Below are 25,731 nucleotides of genomic sequence, written 5' to 3' on the forward strand. Positions count from 1 at the left end.
TTTTCGTTATTGGGGCCATGTGACGGCATTTTTTTTGCGGGATGAGATGCTTTTTCCATTGTTACCATTTTGGGGTTGGTATCACCTATTGTTGAAAATTTAGGAACTTTTTTTGAGGGCAGGAGTAGAAAAGCATCAATTCTGTACTGGATTTTTTACTTTTTTTTTTTTGGTGTTCACCGTATAGCCTAATAGTCATGTTATCTTTATTCTATGGGTTGATACGATTACGGGGATACCAGACATGAATATATTTTCTTACGTTTTACTAAATTTGTCAAACAAAACCCTAATGTGGGGAAAAATCTATAATTTTTGTATTGCCATCTTCCAAGTGGCATAACTTTGTTACGTTTTTGGCTACGGAGCTGGTTGATGGCTTGTTTTTTGCGGGACATGTTGTACTTTGCACCAGTATCATGTCTGAGTACATATGGTTTTTTGGTCGCATTTTATATCATTTTTTGTGGGATTGAAAAGGTAAAAATCATAATTTTTGGAGGGTTTATAACAGTTTTTTTTTACGGCGTTTATCGTGGGGGTTCAATAATGATTTACTTTTATTCTACGGGTTGTTACGGACGCGGTGATACTATATATGTGGGGTTTGTGTTATGATTTAGACTTTTTTTTTGAGTTATATGTCTCTTTATATGTTTTGGGGGTTTGGGGCATTTTTAGTGATTTATGACTTTATTTTTTTATTGAATAACTTTTTTTTTTACTTTTTCACTTTTATACCATGGGACATGAAGAAGCAATCTTCTGATTGCTTCTTCATGATAATATTCTGCAATACTCATGTATTGCAGAGTATTATCAGTGTCAGCCTATGCACTTGCATAGGCTGGCACTTTGCCAGTAAGATGACGTCACAGACGCCATCTTACTGGCAATTCTTGCTAGTAACTCTGGGGTCCAGATCGGACCCCAGAGTTACTATAGCAACGATCGGCGCCCCCCGAAAACGGTTCGGGGGGGCCGATCGTGGGGGAAAGACCCCCCAGATACTTGTTAGATGCCGCGGTCGCGCTGACCGCGGCATCTAACGGGTTAAGCACCCGCGATCGGAGACAACTCCGATCGCGGGTGTTACACTGGGGTGCCGGCTATTAGTTACAGCCGGCACCCCGTGTTTCCCGATGCCGGTTCGGCTCTGATCCAGAGCCGAGCCGGCATAGGAGCCGTGGCGGATATATCCGCCACTGAGCGCTAAGTCACTGCGCTCCGTGGCGGATATATCCGCCGCGGAGCGCGAAGGGGTTAAAGAAATGTAGCTTCCTGTGAAGTAATTGGAAATTTTCTTGTGCTGGAGAGGACTCTGGTTTGTAATGCAGTTGGATTTCTATGCTGTTGTTGTGTCTTCAATTTTTTAAAAAAGTGTCCCCGCTTACTGTAAAAGGAGGCCGAAATAGCTCAGTTGGGAGAGCGTTAGACTGAAGATCTAAAGGTCCCTGGTTCGATTCCGGGTTTCGGCATCTTTTCACACCATATAAATGTACAAAAATACAACACAACACGTTTAAAAAATTTACTTCCGGTTTGGAAATTTTTGTTATTCTTGTAATTGTATTCACAATGTCTTTGCATTTCTATGATGTGGAACATCTTCAAATTCCCAAAACAGTGACCTCCACAACTAGCAGCACAGGCCGAAATAGCTCAGTTGGGAGAGCGTTAGACTGAAGATCTAAAGGTCCCTGGTTTGATCCTGGGTTTCAGCATGTACTTCTTTGGATATAAAACAACCGATAACTATTTTGGAAGTCTCCTTTTTCTTTCGTAAATTGATAGGGATGCTCCTCATTCAGGAAAGTACATGATTAAAAGTACCCATTTCTAAATCCATCCCAAAACGTTTTCAGTAGGCTTTAAAACCACCAGCAAGGACTGATGCACTGAAAATCTCAACATCCCTACTTGAAATCCAATATTGGATATGCTTGGTAACCAAAACAATGTGATTGATGAAAGTTTAAAAAGTCTTTCGGTTTTGTTTTGTTTTTTCTTAGTCTATTAGAATTTCCATGCTGCCTGAAAATTGCCAGATTGTTCAAAATGTCCTGAGAAAAATATAGAACATAATTCAATTGAAAACAAAACGTTTTCTCAGAGGCTCAAATGGCTTGGTTGGCAGAGCATTAGGCTTAAGGTCCCTGTTTAGTTTCTGGGTTTTGGAAAGGTTCATATTAAATGTATTGTAACTTTGTGAAATTTAGTTCACGATGGAATGTCTTCAAATTCTTCAAAGGGAGATCATCTTTTAACTCTCGTGAAGCTAAAATAGTTCAGTGTAAAGAGCTTTACACTGAAGATCTTGAAGTATCTGGCACATCTCTAGGTTTTGCAATGGTCTCGCTGAAGCTCTACAGGTCCTTGCTCAGTATGCAGAGCTTTACACTGAAGATCTTGAAGTACCTGGCTCATCTCTAGGTTTTGCCATGGTCTCGCTGAAGCTCTAAAGGTCCTTGCTTCAATGTTAAGCTTTATCTTGCTAGTATATTGATACTTATCAACTAATTTAAATAAATGTAGCTTCCTGTGAAGTAATTGGAAATTTTCTTGTGCTGGAGAGGACTCTGGTCTGTAATGCAGTTGGATTTCTATGCTGTTGTTGTGTCTTCAATTTTTAAAAAAAGTGTCCCCGCTTACTGTAAGAGGAGGCAGAAATAGCTCAGTTGGGAGAGCGTTAGACTGAAGATCTAAAGGTCCCTGGTTCGATCCTGGGTTTCAGCATCTTTTCACACCATATAAATGTACTAAAATACAACACAACACGTTTAAAAAATTTACTTCCGGTTTGGAAATTTTTGTTATTCTTGTAATTGTATTCACAATGTCTTTGCATTTCTATGATGTGGAACATCTTCAAATTCCCAAAACAGTGACCTCCACAACTAGCAGCACAGGCCGAAATAGCTCTGTTGGGAGAGCGTTAGACTGAAGATCTAAAGGTCCCAGGTTCGATCCCGGGTTTCGGCATGTTCTTCTTTGGATATAAAACAACCGATAACTATTTTGGAAGTCTCCTTTTTCTTTCGTAAATTGATAGGGATGCTCCTCATTCAGGAAAGTACATGATTAAAAGTACCCATTTCTAAATCCATCCCAAAACGTTTTCAGTAGGCTTTAAAACCACCAGCAAGGACTGATGCACTGAAAATCTCAACATCCCTACTTGAAATCCAATATTGGATATGCTTGGTAACCAAAACAATGTGATTGATGAAAGTTTAAAAAGTCTTTCGGTTTTGTTTTGTTTTTTCTTAGTCTATTAGAATTTCCATGCTGCCTGAAAATTGCCAGATTGTTCAAAATGTCCTGAGAAAAATATAGAACATAATTCAATTGAAAACAAAACGTTTTCTCAGAGGCTCAAATGGCTTGGTTGGCAGAGCATTAGGCTTAAGGTCCCTGTTTAGTTTCTGGGTTTTGGAAAGGTTCATATTAAATGTATTGTAACTTTGTGAAATTTAGTTCACGATGGAATGTCTTCAAATTCTTCAAAGGGAGATCATCTTTTCACTCTCGTGAAGCTAAAATAGTTCAGTGTGGAGAGCTTTACACTGAAGATCTTGAAGTATCTGGCACATCTCTAGGTTTTGCAATGGTCTCGCTGAAGCTCTACAGGTCCTTGCTCGGTATGCAGAGCTTTACACTGAAGATCTTGAAGTACCTGGCTCATCTCTAGGTTTTGCCATGGTCTCGCTGAAGCTCTAAAGGTCCTTGCTTCAATGTTAAGCTTTATCTTGCTAGTATATTGATACTTATCAACTAATTTAAATAAATGTAGCTTCCTGTGAAGTAATTGGAAATTTTCTTGTGCTGGAGAGGACTCTGGTCTGTAATGCAGTTGGATTTCTATGCTGTTGTTGTGTCTTCAATTTTTAAAAAAAGTGTCCCCGCTTACTGTAAGAGGAGGCAGAAATAGCTCAGTTGGGAGAGCGTTAGACTGAAGATCTAAAGGTCCCTGGTTCGATCATGGGTTTCAGCATCTTTTCACACCATATAAATGTACTAAAATACAACACAACACGTTTAAAAAATTTACTTCCGGTTTGGAAATTTTTGTTATTCTTGTAATTGTATTCACAATGTCTTTGCATTTCTATGATGTGGAACATCTTCAAATTCCCAAAACAGTGACCTCCACAACTAGCAGCACAGGCCGAAATAGCTTTTGGGAGAGCGTTAGACTGAAGATCTAAAGGTCCCAGGTTCGATCCCGGGTTTCGGCATGTTCTTCTTTGGATATAAAACAACCGATAACTATTTTGGAAGTCTCCTTTTTCTTTCGTAAATTGATAGGGATGCTCCTCATTCAGGAAAGTACATGATTAAAAGTACCCATTTCTAAATCCATCCCAAAACGTTTTCAGTAGGCTTTAAAACCACCAGCAAGGACTGATGCACTGAAAATCTCAACATCCCTACTTGAAATCCAATATTGGATATGCTTGGTAACCAAAACAATGTGATTGATGAAAGTTTAAAAAGTCTTTCGGTTTTGTTTTGTTTTTTCTTAGTCTATTAGAATTTCCATGCTGCCTGAAAATTGCCAGATTGTTCAAAATGTCCTGAGAAAAATATAGAACATAATTCAATTGAAAACAAAACGTTTTCTCAGAGGCTCAAATGGCTTGGTTGGCAGAGCATTAGGCTTAAGGTCCCTGTTTAGTTTCTGGGTTTTGGAAAGGTTCATATTAAATGTATTGTAACTTTGTGAAATTTAGTTCACGATGGAATGTCTTCAAATTCTTCAAAGGGAGATCATCTTTTCACTCTCGTGAAGCTAAAATAGTTCAGTGTGGAGAGCTTTACACTGAAGATCTTGAAGTATCTGGCACATCTCTAGGTTTTGCAATGGTCTCGCTGAAGCTCTACAGGTCCTTGCTCGGTATGCAGAGCTTTACACTGAAGATCTTGAAGTACCTGGCTCATCTCTAGGTTTTGCCATGGTCTCGCTGAAGCTCTAAAGGTCCTTGCTTCAATGTTAAGCTTTATCTTGCTAGTATATTGATACTTATCAACTAATTTAAAGAAATGTAGCTTCCTGTGAAGTAATTGGAAATTTTCTTGTGCTGGAGAGGACTCTGGTTTGTAATGCAGTTGGATTTCTATGCTGTTGTTGTGTCTTCAATTTTTTTAAAAAGTGTCCACGCAAACTGTTAGAGGAGGCCGAAATAGCTCAGTTGGGAGAGCGTTAGACTGAAGATCTAAAGGTCCCTGGTTCGATCCCGGGTTTCGGCATCTTTTCACACCATATAAATGTACAAAAATACAACACAACAAGTTTAAAAAATTTACTTCCGGTTTGGAAATTTTTGTTATTCTTGTAATTGTATTCACAATGTCTTTGCATTTCTATGATGTGGAACATCTTCAAATTCCCAAAACAGTGACCTCCACAACTAGCAGCACAGGCCGAAATAGCTCAGTTGGGAGAGCGTTAGACTGAAGATCTAAAGGTCCCTGGTTCGATCCCGGGTTTCGGCATGTTCTTCTTTGGATACAAAACAACCGATAACTATTTTGGAAGTCTCCTTTTTCTTTCGTTAATTGATAGGGATGCTCCTCATTCAGGAAAGTACATGATTAAAAGTACCCATTTCTAAATCCATCCCAAAACGTTTTCAGTAGGCTTTAAAACCACCAGCAAGGACTGATGCACTGAAAATCTCAACATCCCTACTTGAAATCCAATATTGGATATGCTTGGTAACCAAAACAATGTGATTGATGAAAGTTTAAAAAGTCTTTCGGTTTTGTTTTGTTTTTTCTTAGTCTATTAGAATTTCCATGCTGCCTGAAAATTGCCAGATTGTTCAAAATGTCCTGAGAAAAATATAGAACATAATTCAATTGAAATCAAAACGTTTTCTCAGAGGCTCAAATGGCTTGGTTGGCAGAGCATTAGGCTTAAGGTCCCTGTTTAGTTTCTGGGTTTTGGAAAGGTTCATATTAAATGTATTGTAACTTTGTGAAATTTAGTTCACGATGGAATGTCTTCAAATTCTTCAAAGGGAGATCATCTTTTCACTCTCGTGAAGCTAAAATAGTTCTGTGTGGAGAGCTTTACACTGAAGATCTTGAAGTATCTGGCACATCTCTAGGTTTTGCAATGGTCTCGCTGAAGCTCTACTGGTCCTTGCTCGGTATGCAGAGCTTTACACTGAAGATCTTGAAGTACCTGGCTCATCTCTAGGTTTTGCCATGGTCTCGCTGAAGCTCTAAAGGTCCTTGCTTCAATGTTAAGCTTTATCTTGCTAGTATATTGATACTTATCAACTAATTTAAATAAATGTAGCTTCCTGTGAAGTAATTGGAAATTTTCTTGTGCTGGAGAGGACTCTGGTTTGTAATGCAGTTGGATTTCTATGCTGTTGTTGTGTCTTCAATTTTTTTAAAAAGTGTCCACGCAAACTGTTAGAGGAGGCCGAAATAGCTCAGTTGGGAGAGCGTTAGACTGAAGATCTAAAGGTCCCTGGTTCGATCCCGGGTTTCGGCATCTTTTCACACCATATAAATGTACAAAAATACAACACAACACGTTTAAAAAATTTACTTCCGGTTTGGAAATTTTTGTTATTCTTGTAATTGTATTCACAATGTCTTTGCATTTCTATGATGTGGAACATCTTCAAATTCCCAAAACAGTGACCTCCACAACTAGCAGCACAGGCCGAAATAGCTCAGTTGGGAGAGCGTTAGACTGAAGATCTAAAGGTCCCTGGTTCGATCCCGGGTTTCGGCATGTTCTTCTTTGGATACAAAACAACCGATAACTATTTTGGAAGTCTCCTTTTTCTTTCGTTAATTGATAGGGATGCTCCTCATTCAGGAAAGTACATGATTAAAAGTACCCATTTCTAAATCCATCCCAAAACGTTTTCAGTAGGCTTTAAAACCACCAGCAAGGACTGATGCACTGAAAATCTCAACATCCCTACTTGAAATCCAATATTGGATATGCTTGGTAACCAAAACAATGTGATTGATGAAAGTTTAAAAAGTCTTTCGGTTTTGTTTTGTTTTTTCTTAGTCTATTAGAATTTCCATGCTGCCTGAAAATTGCCAGATTGTTCAAAATGTCCTGAGAAAAATATAGAACATAATTCAATTGAAAACAAAACGTTTTCTCAGAGGCTCAAATGGCTTGGTTGGCAGAGCATTAGGCTTAAGGTCCCTGTTTAGTTTCTGGGTTTTGGAAAGGTTCATATTAAATGTATTGTAACTTTGTGAAATTTAGTTCACGATGGAATGTCTTCAAATTCTTCAAAGGGAGATCATCTTTTCACTCTCGTGAAGCTAAAATAGTTCTGTGTGGAGAGCTTTACACTGAAGATCTTGAAGTATCTGGCACATCTCTAGGTTTTGCAATGGTCTCGCTGAAGCTCTACTGGTCCTTGCTCGGTATGCAGAGCTTTACACTGAAGATCTTGAAGTACCTGGCTCATCTCTAGGTTTTGCCATGGTCTCGCTGAAGCTCTAAAGGTCCTTGCTTCAATGTTAAGCTTTATCTTGCTAGTATATTGATACTTATCAACTAATTTAAAGAAATGTAGCTTCCTGTGAAGTAATTGGAAATTTTCTTGTGCTGGAGAGGACTCTGGTTTGTAATGCAGTTGGATTTCTATGCTGTTGTTGTGTCTTCAATTTTTTTAAAAAGTGTCCACGCTTACTGTTAGAGGAGGCCGAAATAGCTCAGTTGGGAGAGCGTTAGACTGAAGATCTAAAGGTCCCTGGTTCGATCCCGGGTTTCAGCATCTTTTCACACCATATAAATGTACAAAAATACAACACAACACGTTTAAAAAATTTACTTCCGGTTTGGAAATTTTTGTTATTCTTGTAATTGTATTCACAATGTCTTTGCATTTCTATGATGTGGAACATCTTCAAATTCCCAAAACAGTGACCTCCACAACTAGCAGCACAGGCCGAAATAGCTCAGTTGGGAGAGCGTTAAACTGAAGATCTAAAGGTCCCTGGTTCGATCCCGGGTTTCGGCATGTTCTTCTTTGGATAAAAAACAACCGATAACTATTTTGGAAGTCTCCTTTTTCTTTAGTAAATTGATAGGGATGCTCCTCATTCAGGAAAGTACATGATTAAAAGTACCCATTTCTAAATCCATCCCAAAACGTTTTCAGTAGGCTTTAAAACCACCAGCAAGGACTGATGCACTGAAAATCTCAACATCCCTACTTGAAATCCAATATTGGATATGCTTGGTAACCAAAACAATGTGATTGATGAAAGTTTAAAAAGTCTTTCGGTTTTGTTTTGTTTTTTCTTAGTCTATTAGAATTTCCATGCTGCCTGAAAATTGCCAGATTGTTCAAAATGTCCTGAGAAAAATATAGAACATAATTCAATTGAAAACAAAACGTTTTCTCAGAGGCTCAAATGGCTTGGTTGGCAGAGCATTAGGCTTAAGGTCCCTGTTTAGTTTCTGGGTTTTGGAAAGGTTCATATTAAATGTATTGTAACTTTGTGAAATTTAGTTCACGATGGAATGTCTTCAAATTCTTCAAAGGGAGATCATCTTTTCACTCTCGTGAAGCTAAAATAGTTCAGTGTAAAGAGCTTTACACTGAAGATCTTGAAGTATCTGGCACATCTCTAGGTTTTGCAATGGTCTCGCTGAAGCTCTACAGGTCCTTGCTCAGTATGCAGAGCTTTACACTGAAGATCTTGAAGTACCTGGCTCATCTCTAGGTTTTGCCATGGTCTCGCTGAAGCTCTAAAGGTCCTTGCTTCAATGTTAAGCTTTATCTTGCTAGTATATTGATACTTATCAACTAATTTAAATAAATGTAGCTTCCTGTGAAGTAATTGGAAATTTTCTTGTGCTGGAGAGGACTCTGGTTTGTAATGCAGTTGGATTTCTATGCTGTTGTTGTGTCTTCAATTTTTTAAAAAAGTGTCCCCGCTTACTGTAAGAGGAGGCAGAAATAGCTCAGTTGGGAGAGCGTTAGACTGAAGATCTAAAGGTCCCTGGTTCGATCCCGGGTTTCGGCATCTTTTCACACCATATAAATGTACTAAAATACAACACAACACGTTTAAAAAATTTACTTCCGGTTTGGAAATTTTTGTTATTCTTGTAATTGTATTCACAATGTCTTTGCATTTCTATGATGTGGAACATCTTCAAATTCCCAAAACAGTGACCTCCACAACTAGCAGCACAGGCCGAAATAGCTCAGTTGGGAGAGCGTTAGACTGAAGATCTAAAGGTCCCTGGTTCGATCCCAGGTTTCGGCATGTTCTTCTTTGGATATAAAACAACCGATAACTATTTTGGAAGTCTCCTTTTTCTTTCGTAAATTGATAGGGATGCTCCTCATTCAGGAAAGTACATGATTAAAAGTACCCATTTCTAAATCCATCCCAAAACTTTTTCAGTAGGCTTTAAAACCACCAGCAAGGACTGATGCACTGAAAATCTCAACATCCCTACTTGAAATCCAATATTGGATATGCTTGGTAACCAAAACAATGTGATTGATGAAAGTTTAAAAAGTCTTTCGGTTTTGTTTTGTTTTTTCTTAGTCTATTAGAATTTCCATGCTGCCTGAAAATTGCCAGATTGTTCAAAATGTCCTGAGAAAAATATAGAACATAATTCAATTGAAAACAAAACGTTTTCTCAGAGGCTCAAATGGCTTGGTTGGCAGAGCATTAGGCTTAAGGTCCCTGTTTAGTTTCTGGGTTTTGGAAAGGTTCATATTAAATGTATTGTAACTTTGTGAAATTTAGTTTACGATGGAATGTCTTCAAATTCTTCAAAGGGAGATCATCTTTTCACTCTCGTGAAGCTAAAATAGTTCAGTGTGGAGAGCTTTACACTGAAGATCTTGAAGTATCTGGCACATCTCTAGGTTTTGCAATGGTCTCGCTGAAGCTCTACAGGTCCTTGCTCAGTATGCAGAGCTTTACACTGAAGATCTTGAAGTACCTGGCTCATCTCTAGGTTTTGCCATGGTCTCGCTGAAGCTCTAAAGGTCCTTGCTTCAATGTTAAGCTTTATCTTGCTAGTATATTGATACTTATCAACTAATTTAAATAAATGTAGCTTCCTGTGAAGTAATTGGAAATTTTCTTGTGCTGGAGAGGACTCTGGTTTGTAATGCAGTTGGATTTCTATGCTGTTGTTGTGTCTTCAATTTTTTAAAAAAGTGTCCCCGCTTACTGTAAGAGGAGGCAGAAATAGCTCAGTTGGGAGAGCGTTAGACTGAAGATCTAAAGGTCCCTGGTTCGATCCCGCGTTTCGGCATCTTTTCACACCATGAAAATGTACAAAAACACAACACGTTTAAAAAATTTACTTCCGGTTTGGAAATTTTTGTTATTCTTGTAATTGTATTCACAATGTCTTTGCATTTCTATGATGTGGAACATCTTCAAATTCCCAAAACAGTGACCTCCACAACTAGCAGCACAGGCCGAAATAGCTCAGTTGGGAGAGCGTTAGACTGAAGATCTAAAGGTCCCTGGTTCGATCCCGGGGTTCGGCATGTTCTTCTTTGGATATAAAACAACCGATAACTATTTTGGAAGTCTCCTTTTTCTTTCGTAAATTGATAGGGATGCTCCTCATTCAGGAAAGTACATGATTAAAAGTACCCATTTCTAAATCCATCCCAAAACGTTTTCAGTAGGCTTTAAAACCACCAGCAAGGACTGATGCACTGAAAATCTCAACATCCCTACTTGAAATCCAATATTGGATATGCTTGGTAACCAAAACAATGTGATTGATGAAAGTTTAAAAAGTCTTTCGGTTTTGTTTTGTTTTTTCTTAGTCTATTAGAATTTCCATGCTGCCTGAAAATTGCCAGATTGTTCAAAATGTCCTGAGAAATATATAGAACATAATTCAATTGAAAACAAAACGTTTTCTCAGAGGCTCAAATGGCTTGGTTGGCAGAGCATTAGGCTTAAGGTCCCTGTTTAGTTTCTAGGTTTTGGAAAGGTTCATATTAAATGTATTGTAACTTTGTGAAATTTAGTTCACGATGGAATGTCTTCAAATTCTTCAAAGGGAGATCATCTTTTCACTCTCGTGAAGCTAAAATAGTTCTGTGTGGAGAGCTTTACACTGAAGATCTTGAAGTATCTGGCACATCTCTAGGTTTTGCAATGGTCTCGCTGAAGCTCTACAGGTCCTTGCTCGGTATGCAGAGCTTTACACTGAAGATCTTGAAGTACCTGGCTCATCTCTAGGTTTTGCCATGGTCTCGCTGAAGCTCTAAAGGTCCTTGCTTCAATGTTAAGCTTTATCTTGCTAGTATATTGATACTTATCAACTAATTTAAAGAAATGTAGCTTCCTGTGAAGTAATTGGAAATTTTCTTGTGCTGGAGAGGACTCTGGTTTGTAATGCAGTTGGATTTCTATGCTGTTGTTGTGTCTTCAATTTTTTTAAAAAGTGTCCACGCAAACTGTTAGAGGAGGCCGAAATAGCTCAGTTGGGAGAGCGATAGACTGAAGATCTAAAGGTCCCTGGTTCGATCCCAGGTTTCGGCATCTTTTCACACCATATAAATGTACAAAAATACAACACAACACGTTTAAAAAATTTACTTCCGGTTTGGAAATTTTTGTTATTCTTGTAATTGTATTCACAATGTCTTTGCATTTCTATTATGTGGAACATCTTCAAATTCCCAAAACAGTGACCTCCACAACTAGCAGCACAGGCCGAAATAGCTCAGTTGGGAGAGCGTTAGACTGAAGATCTAAAGGTCCCTGGTTCGATCCCGGGTTTCGGCACGTTCTTCTTTGGATATAAAACAACTGATAACTATTTTGGAAGTCTCCTTTTTCTTTCGTAAATTGATAGGGATGCTCCTCATTCAGGAAAGTACATGATTAAAAGTACCCATTTCTAAATCCATCCCAAAACGTTTTCAGTAGACTTTAAAACCACCAGCAAGGACTGATGCACTGAAAATCTCAACATCCCTACTTGAAATCCAATATTGGATATGCTTGGTAACCAAAACAATGTGATTGATGAAAGTTTAAAAAGTCTTTCAGTTTTGTTTTGTTTTTTCTTAGTCTATTAGAATTTCCATGCTGCCTGAAAATTGCCAGATTGTTCAAAATGTCCTGAGAAAAATATAGAACATAATTCAATTGAAAACAAAACGTTTTCTCAGAGGCTCAAATGGCTTGGTTGGCAGAGCATTAGGCTTAAGGTCCCTGTTTAGTTTCTGGGTTTTGGAAAGGTTCATATTAAATGTATTGTAACTTTGTGAAATTTAGTTCACGATGGAATGTCTTCAAATTCTTCAAAGGGAGATCATCTTTTCACTCTCGTGAAGCTAAAATAGTTCTGTGTAAAGAGCTTTACACTGAAGATCTTGAAGTATCTGGCACATCTCTAGGTTTTGCAATGGTCTCGCTGAAGCTCTACAGGTCCTTGCTCAGTATGCAGAGCTTTACACTGAAGATCTTGAAGTACCTGGCTCATCTCTAGGTTTTGCCATGGTCTCGCTGAAGCTCTAAAGGTCCTTGCTTCAATGTTAAGCTTTATCTTGCTAGTATATTGATACTTATCAACTAATTTAAATAAATGTAGCTTCCTGTGAAGTAATTGGAAATTTTCTTGTGCTGGAGAGGACTCTGGTTTGTAATGCAGTTGGATTTCTATGCTGTTGTTGTGTCTTCAATTTTTTAAAAAAGTGTCCCCGCTTACTGTAAGAGGAGGCAGAAATAGCTCAGTTGGGAGAGCGTTAGACTGAAGATCTAAAGGTCCCTGGTTCAATCCCAGGTTTCGGCATCTTTTCACACCATATAAATGTACAAAAATACAACACAACACGTTTAAAAAATTTACTTCCGGTTTGGAAATTTTTGTTATTCTTGTAATTGTATTCACAATGTCTTTGCATTTCTATGATGTGGAACATCTTCAAATTCCCAAAACAGTGACCTTCACAACTAGCAGCACAGGCCGAAATAGCTCAGTTGGGAGAGCGTTAGACTGAAGATCTAAAGGTCCCTGGTTCAATCCCGGGTTTCGGCATGTTCTTCTTTGGATATAAAACAACCGATAACTATTTTGGAAGTCTCCTTTTTCTTTCGTTAATTGATAGGGATGCTCCTCATTCAGGAAAGTACATGATTAAAAGTACCCATTTCTAAATCCATCCCAAAACGTTTTCAGTAGGCTTTAAAACCACCAGCAAGGACTGATGCACTGAAAATCTCAACATCCCTACTTGAAATCCAATATTGGATATGCTTGGTAACCAAAACAATGTGATTGATGAAAGTTTAAAAAGTCTTTCGGTTTTGTTTTGTTTTTTCTTAGTCTATTAGAATTTCCATGCTGCCTGAAAATTGCCAGATTGTTCAAAATGTCCTGAGAAAAATATAGAACATAATTCAATTGAAAACAAAACGTTTTCTCAGAGGCTCAAATGGCTTGGTTGGCAGAGCATTAGGCTTAAGGTCCCTGTTTAGTTTCTGGGTTTTGGAAAGGTTCATATTAAATGTATTGTAACTTTGTGAAATTTAGTTCACGATGGAATGTCTTCAAATTCTTCAAAGGGAGATCATCTTTTCACTCTCGTGAAGCTAAAATAGTTCAGTGTGGAGAGCTTTACACTGAAGATCTTGAAGTATCTGGCACATCTCTAGGTTTTGCAATGGTCTCGCTGAAGCTCTACAGGTCCTTGCTCAGTATGCAGAGCTTTACACTGAAGATCTTGAAGTACCTGGCTCATCTCTAGGTTTTGCCATGGTCTCGCTGAAGCTCTAAAGGTCCTTGCTTCAATGTTAAGCTTTATCTTGCTAGTATATTGATACTTATCAACTAATTTAAATAAATGTAGCTTCCTGTGAAGTAATTGGAAATTTTCTTGTGCTGGAGAGGACTCTGGTTTGTAATGCAGTTGGATTTCTATGCTGTTGTTGTGTCTTCAATTTTTTTAAAAAGTGTCCACGCTTACTGTTAGAGGAGGCCGAAATAGCTCAGTTGGGAGAGCGTTAGACTGAAGATCTAAAGGTCCCTGGTTCGATCCCGGGTTGCGGCATCTTTTCACACCATATAAATGTACAAAAATACAACACAACACGTTTAAAAAATTTACTTCCGGTTTGGAAATTTTTGTTATTCTTGTAATTGTATTCACAATGTCTTTGCATTTCTATGATGTGGAACATCTTCAAATTCCCAAAACAGTGACCTCCACAACTAGCAGCACAGGCCGAAATAGCTCAGTTGGGAGAGCGTTAGACTGAAGATCTAAAGGTCCCTGGTTCAATCCCGGGTTTCGGCATGTTCTTCTTTGGATATAAAACAACCGATAACTATTTTGGAAGTCTCCTTTTTCTTTCGTTAATTGATAGGGATGCTCCTCATTCAGGAAAGTACATGATTAAAAGTACCCATTTCTAAATCCATCCCAAAACTTTTTCAGTAGGCTTTAAAACCACCAGCAAGGACTGATGCACTGAAAATCTCAACATCCCTACTTGAAATCCAATATTGGATATGCTTGGTAACCAAAACAATGTGATTGATGAAAGTTTAAAAAGTCTTTCGGTTTTGTTTTGTTTTTTCTTAGTCTATTAGAATTTCCATGCTGCCTGAAAATTGCCAGATTGTTCAAAATGTCCTGAGAAAAATATAGAACATAATTCAATTGAAAACAAAACGTTTTCTCAGAGGCTCAAATGGCTTGGTTGGCAGAGCATTAGGCTTAAGGTCCCTGTTTAGTTTCTGGGTTTTGGAAAGGTTCATATTAAATGTATTGTAACTTTGTGAAATTTAGTTCACGATGGAATGTCTTCAAATTCTTCAAAGGGAGATCATCTTTTCACTCTCGTGAAGCTAAAATAGTTCAGTGTGGAGAGCTTTACACTGAAGATCTTGAAGTATCTGGCACATCTCTAGGTTTTGCAATGGTCTCGCTGAAGCTCTACAGGTCCTTGCTCAGTATGCAGAGCTTTACACTGAAGATCTTGAAGTACCTGGCTCATCTCTAGGTTTTGCCATGGTCTCGCTGAAGCTCTAAAGGTCCTTGCTTCAATGTTAAGCTTTATCTTGCTAGTATATTGATACTTATCAACTAATTTAAATAAATGTAGCTTCCTGTGAAGTAATTGGAAATTTTCTTGTGCTGGAGAGGACTCTGGTTTGTAATGCAGTTGGATTTCTATGCTGTTGTTGTGTCTTCAATTTTTTAAAAAAGTGTCCCCGCTTACTGTAAGAGGAGGCAGAAATAGCTCAGTTGGGAGAGCGTTAGACTGAAGATCTAAAGGTCCCTGGTTCGATCCCGCGTTTCGGCATCTTTTCACACCATGAAAATGTACAAAAACACAACACGTTTAAAAAATTTACTTCCGGTTTGGAAATTTTTGTTATTCTTGTAATTGTATTCACAATGTCTTTGCATTTCTATGATGTGGAACATCTTCAAATTCCCAAAACAGTGACCTCCACAACTAGCAGCACAGGCCGAAATAGCTCAGTTGGGAGAGCGTTAGACTGAAGATCTAAAGGTCCCTGGTTCGATCCCGGGGTTCGGCATGTTCTTCTTTGGATATAAAACAACCGATAACTATTTTGGAAGTCTCCTTTTTCTTTCGTAAATTGATAGGGATGCTCCTCATTCAGGAAAGTACATGATTAAAAGTACCCATTTCTAAATCCATCCCAAAACGTTTTCAGTAGGCTTTAAAACCACCAGCAAGGACTGATGCACTGAAAATCTCAACATCCCTACTTGAAATCCAATATTGGATATGCTTGGTAACCAAAACAATGTGATTGATGAAAGTTTAAAAAGTCTTTCGGTTTTGTTTTGTTTTTTCTTAGTCTATTAGAATTTCCATGCTGCCTGAAAATTGCCAGATTGTTCAAAATGTCCTGAGAAATATATAGAACATAATTCAATTGAAAACAAAACGTTTTCTCAGAGGCTCAAATGGCTTGGTTGGCAGAGCATTAGGCTTAAGGTCCCTGTTTAGTTTCTAGGTTTTGGAAAGGTTCATATTAAATGTATTGTAACTTTGTGAAATTTAGTTCACGATGGAATGTCTTCAAATTCTTCAAAGGGAGATCATCTTTTCACTCTCGTGAAGCTAAAATAGTTCTGTGTGGAGAGCTTTACACTGAAGATCTTGAAGTATCTGGCACATCTCTAGGTTTTGCAATGGTCTCGCTGAAGCTCTACAGGTCCTTGCTCGGTATGCAGAGCTTTACACTGAAGATCTTGAAGTACCTGGCTCATCTCTAGGTTTTGCCATGGTCTCGCTGAAGCTCTAAAGGTCCTTGCTTCAATGTTAAGCTTTATCTTGCTAGTATATTGATACTTATCAACTAATTTAAAGAAATGTAGCTTCCTGTGAAGTAATTGGAAATTTTCTTGTGCTGGAGAGGACTCTGGTTTGTAATGCAGTTGGATTTCTATGCTGTTGTTGTGTCTTCAATTTTTTTAAAAAGTGTCCACGCAAACTGTTAGAGGAGGCCGAAATAGCTCAGTTGGGAGAGCGATAGACTGAAGATCTAAAGGTCCCTGGTTCGATCCCAGGTTTCGGCATCTTTTCACACCATATAAATGTACAAAAATACAACACAACACGTTTAAAAAATTTACTTCCGGTTTGGAAATTTTTGTTATTCTTGTAATTGTATTCACAATGTCTTTGCATTTCTATTATGTGGAACATCTTCAAATTCCCAAAACAGTGACCTCCACAACTAGCAGCACAGGCCGAAATAGCTCAGTTGGGAGAGCGTTTGACTGAAGATCTAAAGGTCCCTGGTTCGATCCCGGGTTTCGGCACGTTCTTCTTTGGATATAAAACAACTGATAACTATTTTGGAAGTCTCCTTTTTCTTTCGTAAATTGATAGGGATGCTCCTCATTCAGGAAAGTACATGATTAAAAGTACCCATTTCTAAATCCATCCCAAAACGTTTTCAGTAGACTTTAAAACCACCAGCAAGGACTGATGCACTGAAAATCTCAACATCCCTACTTGAAATCCAATATTGGATATGCTTGGTAACCAAAACAATGTGATTGATGAAAGTTTAAAAAGTCTTTCAGTTTTGTTTTGTTTTTTCTTAGTCTATTAGAATTTCCATGCTGCCTGAAAATTGCCAGATTGTTCAAAATGTCCTGAGAAAAATATAGAACATAATTCAATTGAAAACAAAACGTTTTCTCAGAGGCTCAAATGGCTTGGTTGGCAGAGCATTAGGCTTAAGGTCCCTGTTTAGTTTCTGGGTTTTGGAAAGGTTCATATTAAATGTATTGTAACTTTGTGAAATTTAGTTCACGATGGAATGTCTTCAAATTCTTCAAAGGGAGATCATCTTTTCACTCTCGTGAAGCTAAAATAGTTCTGTGTAAAGAGCTTTACACTGAAGATCTTGAAGTATCTGGCACATCTCTAGGTTTTGCAATGGTCTCGCTGAAGCTCTACAGGTCCTTGCTCAGTATGCAGAGCTTTACACTGAAGATCTTGAAGTACCTGGCTCATCTCTAGGTTTTGCCATGGTCTCGCTGAAGCTCTAAAGGTCCTTGCTTCAATGTTAAGCTTTATCTTGCTAGTATATTGATACTTATCAACTAATTTAAATAAATGTAGCTTCCTGTGAAGTAATTGGAAATTTTCTTGTGCTGGAGAGGACTCTGGTTTGTAATGCAGTTGGATTTCTATGCTGTTGTTGTGTCTTCAATTTTTTAAAAAAGTGTCCCCGCTTACTGTAAGAGGAGGCAGAAATAGCTCAGTTGGGAGAGCGTTAGACTGAAGATCTAAAGGTCCCTGGTTCAATCCCAGGTTTCGGCATCTTTTCACACCATATAAATGTACAAAAATACAACACAACACGTTTAAAAAATTTACTTCCGGTTTGGAAATTTTTGTTATTCTTGTAATTGTATTCACAATGTCTTTGCATTTCTATGATGTGGAACATCTTCAAATTCCCAAAACAGTGACCTTCACAACTAGCAGCACAGGCCGAAATAGCTCAGTTGGGAGAGCGTTAGACTGAAGATCTAAAGGTCCCTGGTTCAATCCCGGGTTTCGGCATGTTCTTCTTTGGATATAAAACAACCGATAACTATTTTGGAAGTCTCCTTTTTCTTTCGTTAATTGATAGGGATGCTCCTCATTCAGGAAAGTACATGATTAAAAGTACCCATTTCTAAATCCATCCCAAAACGTTTTCAGTAGGCTTTAAAACCACCAGCAAGGACTGATGCACTGAAAATCTCAACATCCCTACTTGAAATCCAATATTGGATATGCTTGGTAACCAAAACAATGTGATTGATGAAAGTTTAAAAAGTCTTTCGGTTTTGTTTTGTTTTTTCTTAGTCTATTAGAATTTCCATGCTGCCTGAAAATTGCCAGATTGTTCAAAATGTCCTGAGAAAAATATAGAACATAATTCAATTGAAAACAAAACGTTTTCTCAGAGGCTCAAATGGCTTGGTTGGCAGAGCATTAGGCTTAAGGTCCCTGTTTAGTTTCTGGGTTTTGGAAAGGTTCATATTAAATGTATTGTAACTTTGTGAAATTTAGTTCACGATGGAATGTCTTCAAATTCTTCAAAGGGAGATCATCTTTTCACTCTCGTGAAGCTAAAATAGTTCAGTGTGGAGAGCTTTACACTGAAGATCTTGAAGTATCTGGCACATCTCTAGGTTTTGCAATGGTCTCGCTGAAGCTCTACAGGTCCTTGCTCAGTATGCAGAGCTTTACACTGAAGATCTTGAAGTACCTGGCTCATCTCTAGGTTTTGCCATGGTCTCGCTGAAGCTCTAAAGGTCCTTGCTTCAATGTTAAGCTTTATCTTGCTAGTATATTGATACTTATCAACTAATTTAAATAAATGTAGCTTCCTGTGAAGTAATTGGAAATTTTCTTGTGCTGGAGAGGACTCTGGTTTGTAATGCAGTTGGATTTCTATGCTGTTGTTGTGTCTTCAATTTTTTTAAAAAGTGTCCACGCTTACTGTTAGAGGAGGCCGAAATAGCTCAGTTGGGAGAGCGTTAGACTGAAGATCTAAAGGTCCCTGGTTCGATCCCGGGTTGCGGCATCTTTTCACACCATATAAATGTACAAAAATACAACACAACACGTTTAAAAAATTTACTTCCGGTTTGGAAATTTTTGTTATTCTTGTAATTGTATTCACAATGTCTTTGCATTTCTATGATGTGGAACATCTTCAAATTCCCAAAACAGTGACCTCCACAACTAGCAGCACAGGCCGAAATAGCTCAGTTGGGAGAGCGTTAGACTGAAGATCTAAAGGTCCCTGGTTCAATCCCGGGTTTCGGCATGTTCTTCTTTGGATATAAAACAACCGATAACTATTTTGGAAGTCTCCTTTTTCTTTCGTTAATTGATAGGGATGCTCCTCATTCAGGAAAGTACATGATTAAAAGTACCCATTTCTAAATCCATCCCAAAACGTTTTCAGTAGGCTTTAAAACCACCAGCAAGGACTGATGCACTGAAAATCTCAACATCCCTACTTGAAATCCAATATTGGATATGCTTGGTAACCAAAACAATGTGATTGATGAAAGTTTAAAAAGTCTTTCGGTTTTGTTTTGTTTTTTCTTAGTCTATTAGAATTTCCATGCTGCCTGAAAATTGCCAGATTGTTCAAAATGTCCTGAGAAAAATATAGAACATAATTCAATTGAAAACAAAACGTTTTCTCAGAGGCTCAAATGGCTTGGTTGGCAGAGCATTAGGCTTAAGGTCCCTGTTTAGTTTCTGGGTTTTGGAAAGGTTCATATTAAATGTATTGTAACTTTGTGAAATTTAGTTCACGATGGAATGTCTTCAAATTCTTCAAAGGGAGATCATCTTTTCACTCTCGTGAAGCTAAAATAGTTCAGTGTGGAGAGCTTTACACTGAAGATCTTGAAGTATCTGGCACATCTCTAGGTTTTGCAATGGTCTCGCTGAAGCTCTACAGGTCCTTGCTCAGTATGCAGAGCTTTACACTGAAGATCTTGAAGTACCTGGCTCATCTCTAGGTTTTGCCATGGTCTCGCTGAAGCTCTAAAGGTCCTTGCTTCAATGTTAAGCTTTATCTTGCTAGTATATTGATACTTATCAACTAATTTAAATAAATGTAGCTTCCTGTGAAGTAATTGGAAATTTTCTTGTGCTGGAGAGGACTCTGGTTTGTAATGCAGTTGGATTTCTATGCTGTTGTTGTGTCTTCAATTTTTTTAAAAAGTGTCCACGCTTACTGTTAGAGGAGGCCGAAATAGCTCAGTTGGGAGAGCGTTAGACTGAAGATCTAAAGGTCCCTGGTTCGATCCCAGGTTTCGGCATCTTTTCACACCATATAAATGTACTAAAATACAACACAACACGTTTAAAAAATTTACTTCCGGTTTGGAAATTTTTGTTATTCTTGTAATTGTATTCACAATGTCTTTGCATTTCTATGATGTGGAACATCTTCAAATTCCCAAAACAGTGACCTCCACAACTAGCAGCACAGGCCGAAATAGCTCAGTTGGGAGAGCGTTAGACTGAAGATCTAAAGGTCCCTGGTTCAATCCCGGGTTTCGGCATGTTCTTCTTTGGATACAAAACAACCGATAACTATTTTGGAAGTCTCCTTTTTCTTTCGTTAATTGATAGGGATGCTCCTCATTCAGGAAAGCACATGATTAAAAGTACCCATTTCTAAATCCATCCCAAAACGTTTTCAGTAGGCTTTAAAACCACCAGCAAGGACTGATGCACAGAAAATCTCAACATCCCTACTTGAAATCCAATATTGGATATGCTTGGTAACCAAAACAATGTGATTGATGAAAGTTTAAAAAGTCTTTCGGTTTTGTTTTGTTTTTTCTTAGTCTATTAGAATTTCCATGCTGCCTGAAAATTGCCAGATTGTTCAAAATGTCCTGAGAAAAATATAGAACATAATTCAATTGAAAACAAAACGTTTTCTCAGAGGCTCAAATGGCTTGGTTGGCAGAGCATTAGGCTTAAGGTCCCTGTTTAGTTTCTGGGTTTTGGAAAGGTTCATATTAAATGTATTGTAACTTTGTGAAATTTAGTTCACGATGGAATGTCTTCAAATTCTTCAAAGGGAGATCATCTTTTCACTCTCGTGAAGCTAAAATAGTTCAGTGTGGAGAGCTTTACACTGAAGATCTTGAAGTATCTGGCACATCTCTAGGTTTTGCAATGGTCTCGCTGAAGCTCTACAGGTCCTTGCTCAGTATGCAGAGCTTTACACTGAAGATCTTGAAGTACCTGGCTCATCTCTAGGTTTTGCCATGGTCTCGCTGAAGCTCTAAAGGTCCTTGCTTCAATGTTAAGCTTTATCTTGCTAGTATATTGATACTTATCAACTAATTTAAATAAATGTAGCTTCCTGTGAAGTAATTGGAAATTTTCTTGTGCTGGAGAGGACTCTGGTTTGTAATGCAGTTGGATTTCTATGCTGTTGTTGTGTCTTCAATTTTTTAAAAAAGTGTCCCCGCTTACTGTAAGAGGAGGCAGAAATAGCTCAGTTGGGAGAGCGTTAGACTGAAGATCTAAAGGTCCCTGGTTCGATCCCGGGTTTCGGCATCTTTTCACACCATATAAATGTACAAAAATACAACACAACACGTTTAAAAAATTTACTTCCGGTTTGGAAATTTTTGTTATTCTTGTAATTGTATTCACAATGTCTTTGCATTTCTATGATGTGGAACATCTTCAAATTCCCAAAACAGTGACCTCCACAACTAGCAGCACAGGCCGAAATAGCTCAGTTGGGAGAGCGTTAGACTGAAGATCTAAAGGTCCCTGGTTCGATCCCGGGTTTCGGCATGTTCTTCTTTGGATATAAAACAACCGATAACTATTTTGGAAGTCTCCTTTTTCTTTCGTGAATTGATAGGGATGCTCCTCATTCAGGAAAGTACATGATTAAAAGTACCCATTTCTAAATCCATCCCAAAACGTTTTCAGTAGGCTTTAAAACCACCAGCAAGGACTGATGCACTGAAAATCTCAACATCCCTACTTGAAATCCAATATTGGATATGCTTGGTAACCAAAACAATGTGATTGATGAAAGTTTAAAAAGTCTTTCGGTTTTGTTTTGTTTTTTCTTAGTCTATTAGAATTTCCATGCTGCCTGAAAATTGCCAGATTGTTCAAAATGTCCTGAGAAAAATATAGAACATAATTCAATTGAAAACAAAACGTTTTCTCAGAGGCTCAAATGGCTTGGTTGGCAGAGCATTAGGCTTAAGGTCCCTGTTTAGTTTCTGGGTTTTGGAAAGGTTCATATTAAATGTATTGTAACTTTGTGAAATTTAGTTCACGATGGAATGTCTTCAAATTCTTCAAAGGGAGATCATCTTTTCACTCTCGTGAAGCTAAAATAGTTCAGTGTAAAGAGCTTTACACTGAAGATCTTGAAGTATCTGGCACATCTCTAGGTTTTGCAATGGTCTCGCTGAAGCTCTACAGGTCCTTGCTCAGTATGCAGAGCTTTACACTGAAGATCTTGAAGTACCTGGCTCATCTCTAGGTTTTGCCATGGTCTCGCTGAAGCTCTAAAGGTCCTTGCTTCAATGTTAAGCTTTATCTTGCTAGTATATTGATACTTATCAACTAATTTAAATAAATGTAGCTTCCTGTGAAGTAATTGGAAATTTTCTTGTGCTGGAGAGGACTCTGGTTTGTAATGCAGTTGGATTTCTATGCTGTTGTTGTGTCTTCAATTTTTTTAAAAAGTGTCCACGCTCACTGGTAGAGGAGGCCGAAATAGCTCAGTTGGGAGAGCGTTAGACTGAAGATCTAAAGGTCCCTGGTTCGATCCCGGGTTTCGGCATCTTTTCACACCATATAAATGTACAAAAATACAACACAACACGTTTAACCCCTTAAGGACACAGCCATTTTGCAGGTTAAGGCTCAGCCCGATTTTTTGGATTCTGACCTGCGTCGCTTTATATGGTTATAACTTTTGAACACTGTTACTTATCAAAGCGATTCTGAGATTGTTTTTTCCCCACATGTTGTACTTCATTTTAGTGGTAAATTGTGGCAGATAAGTTTTGCGTTCATTTACAAAAAAAAAGAAAATATGATAAATTTTTTGAAAAATTTGCCATTTTCGAAATTCAAAATCATTGCGTTTCCAGGCAGATAGATTTACCACCTAAATAAGTTGCTGAATAACATTTCCCATTTGTCTACTTTACATTTTCATAATTTTTGATATGTCTGGATAATTTATTTTGATGTCACGCGGCTTACAAAAAGAATATCGCTTTTCCGGATTTTCAGAATTGACTATTTTGGGGATAAATACAGTTTGGAATGAAATTTTACATATTTAGCATCAAAACCCCCTATATAACCAACCCATTTTCAAATCTGCACCCCTCAAGCTATCAGAAACCGCTTTTACGAAGATTGTTAACCCCTTGAGATCTTCATAGTAATTGAATCAAAATGGAGGTGAAATTTAGAATGGTCAAATTGTTCCCTTATACGTTCATTTAGCACTAAAATTTACACATTTCCAAAATATAAAAAGAGAAAACCCACCATACAATTTGTTCTGCAATTTCTCCTGAGTACAAAGACCCCCCACATGTGGCCATTACTTGTTTTATGGGCGCACAGCGAGACGCAGAAGGGAAGGAGCGCCCTGCAGCTGCCAGGATTTTAGTTTCCTCATTGGCCCCTTTTGAAGGCTATAAAATTTTCGCTTTTGCGTTATTGGGGCCATGTGATGCCATTTTTTTTGCGCGATGAGATGCTTTTTCCATTGTTACCATTTTGGGGTTGGTATCACCTATTGTTGAAAATTTAGGAACTTTTTTTGAGGGCAGGAGTAGAAAAGCATCAATTCTGTACTGGATTTTTTACTCTTTTTTTTTTTTGGTGTTCACCGTATAGCCTAATAATCATGTTATCTTTATTCTATGGGTCGATACGATTACGGGGATACCAGACATGAATATATTTTCTTACGTTTTACCAAATTTGTCAAACAAAACCCTAATGTGGGGAAAAATCTATCATTTATGTATTGCCGTCTTCCAAGTGGCATAACATTGTTACTTTTTTGGCTACGGAGCTGGTTGATGGCTTGTTTTTTGCGGGACATGTTGTACTTTGCACCGGTATCATGTCGGAGTACACATGGTTTTTTTGATCGCATTTTATAGCATTTTTTGTGGGATTGAATAGCTAAAAATCATAATTTTTGGAAGGTTTATAGCAGTTTTTTTTTACGGAGTTTATCGTGGGGGTTCAATAATGATTTACTTTTATTCTACGGGTTGTTACGGACGCGGTGATACTATATATGTGGGGTTTGTGTTATGATTCAGACTTTTTTTTAGTTATATGTCTCTTTATTTGTTTTGGGGGTTTTGGGCATTTTTAGTGATTTATTACTTTATTTTTTTATTGAATAACATTTTTTTTTTTTACTTTTTCACGTTTATACCATGGTACATGAACAAGAAATCCTCTGATTGCTTGTTCATGATAATATTCTGCAATACTCATGTATTGCAGAGTATTATCAGTGTCAGCCTATACACTTGCATAGGCTGGCACTGTGCCAGTAAGATGACGTCACAGACGCCATCTTACTGGCAATTCTTGCAGGTAACTCTGGGGTCCAGATCGGATCCCAGAGTTACTATAGCAACGATCGGCGCACCCCGAAAACGGTTCGGGGGGGCCGATCGTGGGGGAAAGACCCCCCAGATACATGTTAGATGCCGCGGTCGCGCTGACCGCGGCATTTAACGGGTTAAGCACCAGCGATCGGAGACAACTCCGATCGCGGGTGTTACACTGGGGTGCCGGCTATCAGTCACAGCAGGCACCCCGTCTTTCCCGATGCCGGTTCGGCTCAGATCTGGAGCCGAACCGGCATCAGCTCAGCGTCCGATATATTGGGCGCTAAGTCACTGAGCTCAGCGTCCGATATATCGGACGCTGAGCGGGAAGAGGTTAAAAAATTTACTTCCGGTTTGGAAATTTTTGTTATTCTTGTAATTGTATTCACAATGTCTTTGCATTTCTATGATGTGGAACATCTTCAAATTCCCAAAACAGTGACCTCCACAACTAGCAGCACAGGCCGAAATAGCTCAGTTGGGAGAGCGTTAGACTGAAGATCTAAAGGTCCCTGGTTCGATCCCGGGTTTCGGCATGTTCTTCTTTGGATATAAAACAGCCGATAACTATTTTGGAAGTCTCCTTTTTCTTTCGTTAATTGATAGGGATGCTCCTCATTCAGGAAAGTACATGATTAAAAGTACCCATTTCTAAATCAATCCCAAAACGTTTTCAGTAGGCTTTAAAACCACCAGCAAGGACTGATGCACTGAAAATCTTAACATCCCTACTTGAAATCCAATATTGGATATGCTTGGTAACCAAAACAATGTGATTGATGAAAGTTTAAAAAGTCTTTCGGTTTTGTTTTGTTTTTTCTTAGTCTATTAGAATTTCCATGCTGCCTGAAAATTGCCAGATTGTTCAAAATGTCCTGAGAAAAATATAGAACATAATTCAATTGAAAACAAAATGTTTTCTCAGAGGCTCAAATGGCTTGGTTGGCAGAGCATTAGGCTTAAGGTCCCTGTTTAGTTTCTGGGTTTTGGAAAGGTTCATATTAAATGTATTGTAACTTTGTGAAATTTAGTTCACGATGGAATGTCTTCAAATTCTTCAAAGGGA

The 25,731-nt window shown here is 38.2% G+C and overlaps 11 non-coding genes across 11 annotated transcripts; all 11 read left to right on the plus strand.

The window, feature by feature from the left end:
- Nucleotides 1–1,405: 1,405 nt before the first annotated feature.
- Nucleotides 1,406–1,478, plus strand: TRNAF-GAA (transfer RNA phenylalanine (anticodon GAA)). The gene has a single exon. It is a non-coding gene; the product is annotated as a tRNA-Phe (tRNA).
- Nucleotides 1,479–5,177: 3,699 nt separating this feature from the next.
- Nucleotides 5,178–5,250, plus strand: TRNAF-GAA (transfer RNA phenylalanine (anticodon GAA)). The gene has a single exon. It is a non-coding gene; the product is annotated as a tRNA-Phe (tRNA).
- A 173-nt stretch (nucleotides 5,251–5,423) lies between these two features.
- Nucleotides 5,424–5,496, plus strand: TRNAF-GAA (transfer RNA phenylalanine (anticodon GAA)). The gene has a single exon. It is a non-coding gene; the product is annotated as a tRNA-Phe (tRNA).
- Nucleotides 5,497–6,435: 939 nt separating this feature from the next.
- TRNAF-GAA (transfer RNA phenylalanine (anticodon GAA)) lies at nucleotides 6,436–6,508 on the plus strand. The gene has a single exon. It is a non-coding gene; the product is annotated as a tRNA-Phe (tRNA).
- Nucleotides 6,509–6,681: 173 nt separating this feature from the next.
- TRNAF-GAA (transfer RNA phenylalanine (anticodon GAA)) lies at nucleotides 6,682–6,754 on the plus strand. Its single transcript has one exon. It is a non-coding gene; the product is annotated as a tRNA-Phe (tRNA).
- A 2,443-nt stretch (nucleotides 6,755–9,197) lies between these two features.
- On the plus strand, nucleotides 9,198–9,270 carry TRNAF-GAA (transfer RNA phenylalanine (anticodon GAA)). Its single transcript has one exon. It is a non-coding gene; the product is annotated as a tRNA-Phe (tRNA).
- A 2,438-nt stretch (nucleotides 9,271–11,708) lies between these two features.
- Nucleotides 11,709–11,781, plus strand: TRNAF-GAA (transfer RNA phenylalanine (anticodon GAA)). The gene has a single exon. It is a non-coding gene; the product is annotated as a tRNA-Phe (tRNA).
- An 8,482-nt stretch (nucleotides 11,782–20,263) lies between these two features.
- On the plus strand, nucleotides 20,264–20,336 carry TRNAF-GAA (transfer RNA phenylalanine (anticodon GAA)). Its single transcript has one exon. It is a non-coding gene; the product is annotated as a tRNA-Phe (tRNA).
- Nucleotides 20,337–21,767: 1,431 nt separating this feature from the next.
- On the plus strand, nucleotides 21,768–21,840 carry TRNAF-GAA (transfer RNA phenylalanine (anticodon GAA)). Its single transcript has one exon. It is a non-coding gene; the product is annotated as a tRNA-Phe (tRNA).
- A 939-nt stretch (nucleotides 21,841–22,779) lies between these two features.
- Nucleotides 22,780–22,852, plus strand: TRNAF-GAA (transfer RNA phenylalanine (anticodon GAA)). Its single transcript has one exon. It is a non-coding gene; the product is annotated as a tRNA-Phe (tRNA).
- Nucleotides 22,853–25,128: 2,276 nt separating this feature from the next.
- Nucleotides 25,129–25,201, plus strand: TRNAF-GAA (transfer RNA phenylalanine (anticodon GAA)). Its single transcript has one exon. It is a non-coding gene; the product is annotated as a tRNA-Phe (tRNA).
- The last annotated feature ends 530 nt before the right edge of the window (nucleotides 25,202–25,731 follow it).

The sequence above is a fragment of the Engystomops pustulosus genome, chromosome 1, assembly GCF_040894005.1.
Source record: "Engystomops pustulosus chromosome 1, aEngPut4.maternal, whole genome shotgun sequence".
Classification (NCBI taxonomy): domain Eukaryota; kingdom Metazoa; phylum Chordata; class Amphibia; order Anura; family Leptodactylidae; genus Engystomops; species Engystomops pustulosus.